Source organism: Equus asinus, chromosome 21 (assembly GCF_041296235.1).
Source record: "Equus asinus isolate D_3611 breed Donkey chromosome 21, EquAss-T2T_v2, whole genome shotgun sequence".
Classification (NCBI taxonomy): domain Eukaryota; kingdom Metazoa; phylum Chordata; class Mammalia; order Perissodactyla; family Equidae; genus Equus; species Equus asinus.
The window spans coordinates 59,019,131-59,031,322 of NC_091810.1; the positions used below are offsets into that span (position 1 = coordinate 59,019,131).

Here is a 12,192-nt window from a genome sequence, read left to right on the forward strand (position 1 = left end):
TGGGCGCGCCCGCCGCCCGGCCCCGCGCTCTGGGAGAGGCGGCCCGGGCCCGCGCCCCAGCTCCCGCCGCCGCCGCCGCCGCAGCTGGGCTCAAGCGGCCGCCGCCTCGTCACCATGAACCCCGGAGCCGCGCCCGGGAGAGCCGCGCACGGGGAGGCGGAGCAGGAGGCCGGGCGCCGCGGGAAGCGGGAGCGGGCGAGGGGGAAGGAGCGAGCGAGGAGCGAGGGCGGGAGGGCGGGAGAGAGGGAGGGAAGGAGGGAGGGAGCGAGGGAAAGAACGAGGGCGGGCGGGTGGGTGTGTCCCGGCCCGGGGACCGGCCTCCGCCGCCGCCGGCGCTGCCCGCCAGCCTGGGGGGAGAGGGGTGCGGGGTGAGACGGAGGCGGTGAGTGGAGCGCGGGAGGGGGCGTGCGCCCCTGGGGTTGGGGGGGTTCCTGGGAAGATGAGTGAGGTGAGGGCTTGGGGTGTCGGGGATTCCCGAGGGGTTCTGGCGGGAGATGTGAGGGGCCTGGAGTGTATGGGGGTGCCAGGGGAAGAGGAGTGGGGTGAGGGGCCTGGGGTTTGAGGGATGTGGGGAGGAGTCTGGCAGCTGAATGGGGAGAGGGGCGTGCGGAGGATAAGCAGGAGCCCGCGGGGGTGCGGGTAGGGTTCGGCGAGGTGTGCGTTGTGGGGCCCCAGGGACCAAGGAGGGATCGCATGGCTGCGGGAGTGAGGATGGACCCTGAGGAGGGGTGTTTACCGGGGAGGAGGCAGGAGGAGTGTGGGGAGCTGTGTGGGATGGGTGGGGGGAGTCCCTTGAGGGTGTCTTGGGGGAGACGCTGGGTCAGGCGCGTCCGGGCGCAGAAAGAAGAGTCAGGGACGTGGGTGCGGAGGGCAGCGGTGTGCGCAGGGAGAGGCACCTAAGGAGTGGTCCCTCACACCGAGGCAGGCCGCGGAGGGGTCCCGGGCGCTGGTGTGAGTTAGAAGCCGGAGGTGCAGGAGATTCGGAGGGAGCCGGGGGTGCGCGAGGCGGAAGGGTCCCAGAGTGTGGAGAACCCCATGGGATCCGGGGATGAGGGGCCCGGGAGCGAGCGGGGTCAGGAGGAGGCGTTTGCGGACCGGCCTGGAGCCTCTAGGCGTGGGGCACCGGCGGAGCCCGCATCAGCCTTGGGCCCGAGAGCCCAGGAGGCCCCACCTCCTGGCACATAGGCGTGTCGGCGTCGAGGGGGACCTTGGCAATGGGCATCTCCGAGTGCTCTTCAAGAAGGGGGCCGGGGGAGCCGGTCTTGGGCTGAGGAGAGGAAGAGGCCTGTGGCGGGCCGAGCTGGGCAGGGACTGTCCTTCTGAACAGCAGCCAGCTACAGTCAGGCCTGGGGCGACAGCCAGAGCCTGAGCACGACGGGAAAGTGCCCCCTCAGCCTCAGAGAGTCGGAGCCCTTTCGCGCCCGCGCCTTCTTGTTCCAACTTGAAACCACACAGGCAGCCTTGTACGCCAGGGGGCGGGGCAGTGCCGCCGCGGGGCGGACCCGGGGGCGGGGTGGGAGCCCTCGGCGCGCTCTCCACCAATCAGGAGCTTTTGGGCGGGCCTGTGGAGCGTGACGTAGGTGGGCAACGAGAGTGGGCGGACAGCGGCGTAGAACGCCCTGCCTCTCCGCGCCGGGTTGCGCGCGCACTTCAGGCCTTGTAGGCATGTCCAGCCCGGTCATGGCTGAAAGGAAGCGAGGCCAACCCTGGAGCCTGGAGCTGATTGCAGCGAGGGCGCGTGCTCACCGGGAAACCAACAAGCCTCTCCGAAGTTTTAAAGCACACTTTTGGGAGCGCCTGTGGCGAGGGGCAGCTCACAGACCTCGCTGGTCTGTGCACCAGGCGGAGTCCAGTGAGGGTCTTGGTGTGGGGGACAGCCCTGAGACAGCGCTCCTGTTGCTGAGGCAGGTGGGAAAACACTTCAGGGAAGCTGCTGTACAGAGTAGTTAGGCAAACTATGGATGTTTTGACCCAAAATCCAGGACCTCAGGTGACATCCTGGCTCTGCTTGTGGGTGAGTCCTGGTGCCAATTGCTCTGCTCTTCTAACGGCGCCTTTGGGAGCCCAGTGAGTTGTCTGGGGCAGCCGAGCCATGAAGGTTGAAGTGAAGGGCCCTTTTGGTTAGGAAAGCAAGCCCTAGTGTAAGTAGCCCAGGCTGCGGGGCATGCCCTGCCCAACCCTCCCAAGTACGGACCAGATTATGGCCCGATGGGACCCAGGACTTCCTGTGTCCAGCTTCTATTGCTCTTCACAATTGTTATGAGGTTATGGCTGGCCCAGGACCCGGTAAATTACAATATTCTCTGAATTCAATTTTTAGGAACTTTTGAATTCTAAGAGGTTATAGAGGGATCTTCCAAAGATACCTGTGGGGGAATTATGGTTCTCCTACAATTCTTAGTGTATAAGCACAGAGATCAGCATCCCTGCTGCCTGGCTGATGAAGCATCCCGTTAGCCAGGGCAAGGTGATGAGAGCATTTGGACTCACTAATCCACGTGCTTGAGGCCTGGGTTCCTTTTGGGTGGGGGATTTCCAGAGGTTCTGCTCCCTGAGCTAAGGCTGAAAAGGAGCTCAGAGCTCAGAGGTACAGGGCCAAAGGAAGTGGTTTTCATACAGAGTCTCTCTTGTCTGGCCTTTCCTGTAATGGTGACCCCCTAGGACCGTCCAGTAAAATTTTCCGTTACCTGCATCCTCCACTGTCCTCAGCTTCCTGAGATCACCTCCAAAAACAACAAAAATACCTTCACCCAAGTCTTTGTCTCACACTCAAGGAAGAAAATAGCTTGCTATCTTTTAAGTCCATCTTCCCCTCCATATTCTGTTCAAAGTTTCAATTTATTATTTATTTCATAAATATTAATAGGAATCAAAGAAAACATTTACCCACAGCCCTGTCACCCTTCTTAAATCAATCTCTTTTCCTCCATTTCTCCCCGACTTTGCCTATATGTTGACATAATTTTTAGGTAGCTATAAAAAAATCATGGTTAAAATTAGAAAGTGAGCATTTTTCCACATGGTCACATCATCATTATAACTACCATTATAAATGATTGCATAATACCTCACTGAATGAATCTTAGGTAAGATAGTATCTTGGTTTTACAGATGAAGGAAGTATTCAAGAATTGCTATTGGGGGGCTGGCCCAGTGGTGTAATGGTTAAGTGCACACGTTATGCTTTGGCGGCCAGGGGTTCGCTGGTTCGGATTCCAGGTGCGGACATGGCACCGCTTGGCAAGTCATGCTGTGGTAGACATCCCACATATAAAGTAGAGGAAGATGGGCACAGATGTTAGTCCAGGGCCAGTCTTCCTCAGCAAAAAGAGGAGGATTGGCAGCAGATGTTAGCTCAGGGCTAATCTTCCTCAAAAATAAATAAATAAATAAATTTGCTTTAAAAAAAAAAAGAATTGCTATTGGGACAACTGATTATTCATGAGGAGAAAATAAATATTTACCTCAGTACTTACAGCATATCAAGATGGATCAAATAATTAAATTTAAAAATAAATAAGTATACCAGAACAAATAGGAGTAAATGCTTTTTTGATCTTAGATGGGAAAGGCCTAGGAGTGACAAAAATTCTAGAAATTACAGAGGATAAGATTGATAAATTGGGTTACATTTGTTCATTCAGCAAACATTTATTGAGTGCCCGCGATGTGCTAGGTTCTCTTCTAGACATGGGATCTCAGAGTTGTCAGAAACAAGGGTGAGGCAGCTGGGCTATCATACTCTCACACTAGTCAGTCATAGCTAAGGGCTGTCATGGGGACCTTAAGCTCCCAGGCACTTTGGGCTCTCTCAGAATGGGAGCAAAGCAGTCCCAGTGACCCGAGGACCGGTGCCAGCCCTTTGACCTCAAAGCACATCAAGCCCCAGAGAGGGAGGCACAGAAACAATAAAAGGGATCTAAAGGAATCTATACAGACCACCTAAATGTTGGCCAAAGTCACGTTTCCCAAACTTCTATCATGCAGTGTCCTTGTACCACCTGCACCATTATTTAATGTTTTTCTTTAAATTAACTTAGTTTTTATTTGAATAGAATTCTTTGAATAGAAAATTAATGGATAAAATCTTTTTTAAAGAGACAAATGGAAAATGTCGGAAGGACCATGACCCTAAAAAGGAAGAGCTACACAGAGTGAGGAAGCAGAGACTGGGATACAAGGGCAGGGGGACGTAGGACTAGGGCTGGTGAGCCTGGCTCTGAGGGTCCCAGGACAGGAGCAGGTAGGAGGATGGAGGGCAGTGGTGAGAGCAGCCTGGCCTCTCTGGTAGAACCCTGGGGTAGAGCTCTGGTGTGGGAGGAGACAGTTGGACTGCAATGTGGAAGATAGGGGTGAGACTGCTCTAAGGGTGAGGGAGAGGCTGCCCTTGAGGAAGGAACACTGGTGTTGAGATCAAAGTGAGGTGGTGATTTGAGGAAAGGGGACCTGGGGAGGGGGTAGTACAGAATGAGTGTCCCAGGTGCAGGGGACAGCAGTATGTTCCCAGGCTAAGAGGCAAAGGAGAGCATACTCTTGGGAAAAGTCCACAATGGCTGGAGTTTAAGGCTCTGGTGACATGTAGGGCTCACAGCAAGTAGAGCCTTGTAAGTCAGGAAAGGTATCTGGGCTTTATTCTGGGGGCTGTGGGGATGACATATTCAGATACATGTTTAGAAAATTCCTATTGACTAATAGATTGGGTCAGGGACAGTGCAAGAGGCAGGGAAACCCTGAAGATGGGGATGGAGGAGGTTAGACAGATTCCATATATTTCAGAAGGAGATGGACAAATCTTGCCTTTTGGTTGGGCTTGAGGGATGAGGGATGAACAAGGAAGAATGGCCTCCAAGTTTCTGTCTTGGGGACCCAGGCAGAAGGTTGAAGGCCCTCTGAGATGCTCTCTGGATCTGCCATTCCCAGCCTGCCCCTGCCTTGCTCTCCATTTTTGAAGCTCTGCCCTCCAGGCTCTGTTCTTGGTCTGCTTTGTTTGTTCTCTGTGGGCATCTCAGTCTTGAGTTTTGTGTTTGTTACTTAGTCTTTGTCTCCGTATGTGCTTTTCTGTGTCTCTTTCTCTGATTCTAGCTGCATGTGCTTCTGGCTCAGTCTTTCCAGCTCCTTCTTTCAGGAACTGGGCCTGAGGGTGTCAGGTCTTCTGTTGGGAAAGGAGTAGATCTAGGCACAGATTCCTGGTGGTCAGTCAAGTGGATACAAACCCGAGCCCGCCCACAGGTCTCTCTCTTGGGGTCAGCTTGACACCTGGATGAGGTTCTTCCAGCCAGTAGCCCTTCTCTCCTATTGGGAACGAGGCCCAGAATCCAAATCAGTTCCAAAAAGGCATGCTGAAGCTAAGGCAGGACAAGCCACACCCACAGATGTCCTTTTCTTTATTCTTCAGGTGTGTATTGGATGCCTTCAGTGTGCCAGGCTTGGGCCAGATGCAGTAGACAAAGTGCCCTCAAGGGGCTCACAGCCTGATGGAAGAGACAGAGTGATAATCGGGGGTAGCATAGAGTAGAACTGATTTATTCTCCTGGCAGTCCAAGGAGTGGAGATGGTGGAGGAGATGGTGTTAACAAAGTCATTTTCAGAGCCCTCAGTTTCCTGAGTAAGAGGACTTTTCCATTCATAGTGTCCACCGAGAAGGCTGCATCTGAGAAGCAGTTGGGCATAATGATGGAGGAAGAAGTTGGGGTCTTAAAGGCTAAATTGAGTTTGGACTTTAACCTGTGGGTAATCTGGAGCCAGTGATACTTTTTGAGCAAGGAGTAGGCACCATTTAAGAAACTAGTTCAGATCTGTAGGTTGAAGTGAAAAACAACTCAAACCAGCTTAAGCAACAATGGGAATTATATTGGCTCATGTAACCAAACCACAGTTACATGCCTAGGCTGGAGTGGCCTGAGGTGAAGAAATGCAGGTCCCTAGGGGGAGGGTGTGAACTCCAGCTGCCCCTCTCCATGACCTCAAGAATCAAGGTATTGTTAGGGAAGCCAGAGGGCTTCCTCAGGCCGCAAGAAACCTTGTCTTGTCTTCCCCACTCAGGTTGCCCCAGGACATCATCCCTAAGAGCTCCTCAACATCTCATCATTTTGTCCTCAACACCCATGCTCCCAAGATATCCTGATTCTTTCTTACTAAGATCCCCTCTCCCCGATCATGTGGATTCCTCCAACCAAATGCCTGTGTCCACTGACACCTGGGGCTTCCTAGCCATCTTCTCCCTCTGCTCTCAACCCTAGGGATGCTTTTCACCTGTCCCCAGGTGGGACCCGTGCACAGTATCCTTCCCACCTACAGACACTTTATTCCCAAGAATAAGGACCCCTAATGGGCCAGTGGTCCAGCAGGTATAGGCTGCCCCCTGGTGGCCCCCATGTTGTGAAGTCCTTTTCATGTGCCCAAGTGGATGTGGAAGGAGGCCTCTCACCCTGCCAGCTCCTTGGGGTATACCATAGCCAGAGTGGACTCAATCGTGTCCCCCACTTCACCTAGCTGTCATGATTTGCACTCCTGTTCAGCTTTCCCCAGGGTATTAACAGAAAAGCCCTCAGGAATGTGAGGGCCTGGGTACTTGTCTGGAGGGGTAGAGAGCAGGGGAATTGGAGTGATGTGCCCTACTTGGCAGCCAGTCTTAGAGTAGGAGATGAAACGGATGCTGGCTACTGGTGATGGAGAAAAGGGCAGTCAGCCAGGGGTCCTGAGCATAGAGAGAAAAGGACACCTGGCACAAAGCTGGTGGTCCAGAAGTGTTTGGAGAATTTGAGAGCAAGACACAGCCTGATCTGAGACAGACCCTGGTGCCTTGGGACTGAGATGTTCCATCCTCAGGGTACCCAGAAATCCAAGAAGCCTTCCTAGAGGAAGACACCCCAGCCACTTCTTCTCAACCTCCAAAATCCTAGACCTGCCCTGCCCAGAGAACTTGGGTGGCATAAGGGGAGCTCGGGGGAGCCCTGAGCTCAGGTCCTCCCTGGGAGCTCTGGGTTGGTGGGGAGACAGGGCCCTGCCCTGAAACCCACTGGAGCAGAGTGGGCAGCCCTGTGTGCCCTCAGCCCACTGGCAGGGGTGGCTTTGACTCTTGAAGGGGCAGAGAGTCACAGAGTCTCAAGTTGATTTGGTGACTCTGGAGCCAATGTGCTCCTTGAGGTAGGACTCTACGCTTCTAGCCCCAACGTAGATGCCCCTTCAATGCCTCCCCTATGTCCTAGGTACCAGATATCACCTGTCCATGCTGGTGGGGGCTGCTCTTGCCTGGCTCTCTCTCACTCAGGCTCCCCAGACCCCGGGCTCTGGCCCAGCCACTGGTGCCCACTTTATTCCTTGGCCTATGCTTGCAGAGGCTGTGTTGGAGCTGAGGTAGACAGACCCAGACATGCCTGCAGTCTGTGGCATGAGATATTTCGCGGGCAGGTCTGGTCACAGGCACACATCTTGGCATACACAGGTACAAGCTCACTTGAACATAGGCTCACATACATGCCGGGACAGGGCACACATGTGACAAGCCTGTCTCTGCCCAGGCTGGTTTCTCCCACCTTGGCACTGCCTGTTTCTCTCTCCCTCCCTGCCCTCGGGCCCTCCACATCCCAGCCCTGCCAAGCACTACCCTACCCCTTCAGTTTGCCTGGAACCCCGCCTCCTACAATCCTGATCTTCTTTGACCCTCCCTCGTGCACCTGATCACAAGTGAGAACAAGGGAGTATCTACTGGCAATTTCTATTTTTCCCACAAACTTCCCCAGAGGCCTGAGTGGAGAGAGGGCTGGGCTATTTCCTTTGGAACTGGGGGAGGGGAGAATACAGAGAGAAAATAAAGTAAGATATCAATAAATCAGCCTGTCCCCTGACTCCACTTTCCCCTCTCCCTCCCTCCTCACCCATGCGCGCGTGCATGCGTGCACACAAACACACACACTTTTGCCACACTTTGTCCTTCTACAGTGCTGTCCCACATGCACTGCTAAAGCCAATTCTCAGAAGGGCTCTTAACCCCAATGAACCACTGCCATCTACCTAGTCCTGCTCTGGTGCTAAAGTGGCTATGGAAGACACTCCCAGTGCTCCACACCTGAGTGTTGGGCTGGGGCCAGTGGAGGTGTGTAGGAACCTGGGGCTGAGAAGGCCCTGTCTCTGTTGAAAGAGGCCCCAGGCAAGTACCTCCTCTCCCTGGGCCTTGCTTTTCCAGGCAGGAACAGGAGGATGATGGTCTGTTGCCCAGAAGGCTCTGGAGTGGGTGCAGACCAGAAGCGGGCACCTGTCCTGGTCTGAGCCTGGAGATGGGATTGAGGAAGTAAAATTTATGGACATTTTGGAACCACTAATAATTATTTTTTAAATATTATAACCAAAATGGTTTTGAGAAATGAGGGTACTAGACACATGCATTTGACCAGACCTAGAGAGTGCACAAAGCTCCCTAACGTTGACTGTATCTATGAGTCCCTGATGGCTCTTGGCAGGAGAACTGAAAGTGAGTGGGTATCACCATCCTGCTTGCTTACTGGATGCCAAACTCGTCCCCAAGGACCATGTGTCCATGTGTCCCCAAGGGTGAGAGGCTCCCTTGGCTGCAAAGAATGGAGATTGTCTTGGGAAGAACCAGCATGAGCATCCCAGAGCAGGGGTCTCTGCCCCATCCAAGTCCTCACAGGAACCCAGCTCACAGCCTGGAGAAACCCACCACCTGGCAGGCCTCAGGGATTACCAGGTCCTACTGCTGACCTAAGGAAACTGGATCACTCAGGATCAGGGCCACTCCAGACCAGCACTCCTGTTATTCCAGGATGAGTCATTTGTCAGGAATGTGACTCAGCTGTATCTTCCATCACTGCTTCTCTTTGGGTCTAACCACTTATCCTCCTGCTGGTAACTCACTAATTTTTGTGTGTCTCAGTTTAAATTCTGGAGAGAGAGAGAGAATCTGTTTGGCTCAGTTCATTACCATTGTTCAGGTTGCTATGGTTATATAAAATATTACTCCAAAACTTAGTGACCAAAAAAATGAACAAAAAATATTTATATGAGTATGATCTGCAATTTGGGCAGGACTTGATAGCTTACTTCTGCTTTACATGGTGTCACTGGGCTGCTTGAAGGCTGGGGGCTGGAATCATCTGAAGGCTCATTTTCTCACATCACAATTGATTCCAGCTGTAGACTGAGACCTCTGAGCTGTTGGCTGGAAAACCTACAAATGGTTATATCAACCATGCCTTTCGTTTGCTGTACTCTGAAGTTTTGACATCTTGGGGCCTTGTTGACTCTGGAGGGACTGCCGCTCCCAAGGCCAGCTCATTCCTAGAGATAGCAAAGACACGCCTGGGAGCATGTCTTTCTTATAAAAATGAACAAATCCAGACCCCAATCCCCCAACCACTCCTTTATGGAGCTCTTACACTCCAGGCCAGTATTCCCCTGCCCTAATCGTCCCAGGGCCAGGTGGTACCAGACAACTAGGGACAGTCCCTACACCCCAGAGCCCAGTGAAATTATTCAAAATATTCAAGCCCTTTTCCAGTTCTCCCCTTCTCCATGAGATGAGGAATTTGCAGGACAGTAGGGCATATGACTACTTGAAGTCTGTACACCTACCAGCCCTGTTTTAGAACACACTTGGGGCACCCAGGACTCAGGAATTTCCTACCCAAACAGCTCTGAAACCACTTCTAAGATCAGTAGGCATTTCCTCACTGGATCAAATGTTTCCTGAGGGCAGACCTTGTCATTGGTGATGAATGGCCAAAGGGTGGCTCTTTGCAGGGCGAGGGGTAGGGAGATAAGGGGAGGGGAGTGATGCAGCTGGAATGTACAGGTAGGGGAAAGTCCACATGCATGGTTGCTGGGCCTCAAGCATCAGGGAGTGGAGGGAGGCAGGCTGTGGACCAAGAGCCTGGGCTTGGTCATGCTCCAGGGCAGAGCTTCAAGGAATCTGATCATTTTAAATTTAACCTGGTCTTCCAGCCTTAGGTTTCTTTACGGTTTCCTGGTGTGGATTGGATGGAGTGAAGAAAAACCCCACAGCAAAGAGAATCTGGCCTCCTTTTGTTCTCTCGCTTCACAAATGTCAGAAGTGGGCCGGCCCTCGTCCAATTGGCTGTGGAGGTGGTGATGTTTCCTGAGGTGTAGAAGCTTGCCCCTACCCCCAACCCCCAGCTTCGAGGAGAGCCTAAAGCAGCTGGAGCTGTGTCAAGCACTGTCATGGGGCTTTGTCTTTGCCAGTCCTCACAACCTCTCCATGAGATGGAAATTATTTTATAGATGAGGAAACAGGCTCAGAGAGGTTAAGGGGCTTGCTCAGTCACATAGCTAGAGTGCAGAGCTGAGATGGCAATGGATGCCTTTGTGTCTGGGGCTCCTTTCTGTCCAGGAAGCAGCTGCTCCAGATTAAAGGGCAAGACATCAGCTGGGAGAGTTCCCAGATCTTGACTCTGAGTTCCCACCACTATTGCAGACTGTGCCTAAAGGACAGCTCAGAAAATGACTATGTGATTTATTTGAAGAAGGGATGGCATTAACAAATCCAGAAAAGTATTCTGGGATAAATATAACAATTAATGAAGCCTCTTCAGTCTGAGTGAAGACATGTTTATCTGGGGTGAGTAGAACACGATCAGGGACTGAAATGGGTACCTTTTCTGTGTTCTGGATAATGAGGTCTGAGACCCCAAATCTACTAGATTTGTACTCACTTAGGCCTCTATGTCCTCAGGAAGTTAAACTCAACTCCAGACTGCATATCTGTTGGACTGTTCCAAGAGAGATATGAAGAGATGGAGAGAAACGACGAGAAAGTAAGATACAGCCTCAAAGTTACATCTAACATGCTTCTCCTTTGCATATGCTGTTTCCTCTGCCAAGGATGTTTTTCCCTCATCTTCACCTTGCATAACTCTTCCCTGCCTCCCAAGGTCCAGATCATCAGGGAGCCTCCTCCTCTGGGTTTAATATCCTGGTCTGTGCTCCCTTGGCCTTTGGACTGATGAGTCAGGAAAGAGCACTTGCAGGGTGAGAAGGGAAAGGTGGCATGAATGTCCCCTGGATCAGTCTTCAGACTGATTTGACACATCCTAGCAGATTGGGTTGCACCCGCAGATGAGACCATCCCATATACTTCACGGGACCCCTAAAAGAGGCCCTGCTACTCCCCTGGTTTCTCTTTCCTCCTCAGAAAATCTTCCTGCCAAGAACAACATTTCCTATTCCAATATTGAAACACATTTTTCTTCCTTCATAACTTCATTCAACTTTAAAGTTTCTTTTTTCCCTTTATTTATACAAACATGTTTTCTTCAACAGTGGCAATCTGAAAGATTATTAGATACCCCTCTAGTGCTGTGTATGGCTGAGGCCAGAAACCAGGAAGCAAGAGAGTTTGCACCTCTCCAAAGGCAGCTAATGAGCTGCAGGACTTTTGTGGGGGCAGACCGTCTGGACCACAACCGCTCTTTTTCATCTCTGAGGACCGGGGCTGCTCTCAGATTTAAACTGCTTTATTACCAAATTGCTTATTTATATAAGGGCTGTCTCTGCAGCTTCCTAGTTGGTGTTAAGCTGGTTTAAAAGTTCCAGATGCAGCAAAGTATTCTCAAGCACTGGCAATGGTTGTTATCAGCAAGACTTTACTCAAAATCAACTCAGGAAAATAGCTCTAAACTGGAGGCTGCAAACTGGAACCCAAGGGTGAAATTCAGCCCACAGGCACATGCTGGGAGCAAACGGGGTTTGTTGTTCTTAGTTGTGTTTTCTGTTTTTGCTTGTACAGTGCAGACTCTTACAATGGGTTTTTTTAAAAAAAAATAATTATAGACTTACAGGAACAGTGCAAGAATAAAGAATTCCCATAACCCTCTAGTAGATTCCCCAAATGTTCACTTTTTATTCTCTCATATTATTATCATTTGAACCATTTGCGAGTAAGTTGCATACTTACCCCTACACACTTCAGTGAATATTTCCTAAAAAACAAGAATAGTCTCTTATATAACCACATACAATTATCAAATCAGGCAATTAACATTGATACAGTATTATCTAATCTATAGACCTATTCACATTTTTACAATTGACCCATTCTGCCCCTTACAGCAGAAGAGAAAATTTGTTTTTTCTGATCTAGGATCCAATTTAGGATTATGTTGTTATGTTTCTGTAGTTTCCTTTAATCTGGAATGGTTCCTAGGTCTTTCTTTGTCT

The 12,192-nt window shown here is 51.4% G+C and overlaps 1 long non-coding RNA gene across 1 annotated transcript; it reads left to right on the top strand.

The window, feature by feature from the left end:
• Positions 1–293: 293 nt before the first annotated feature.
• Positions 294–11,849, top strand: LOC139041498 (uncharacterized). Its single transcript, XR_011496776.1, has 3 exons — positions 294–382; positions 10,709–10,790; positions 11,296–11,849. It is a non-coding gene; the product is annotated as an uncharacterized lncRNA (long non-coding RNA).
• Positions 11,850–12,192: the final 343 nt, after the last annotated feature.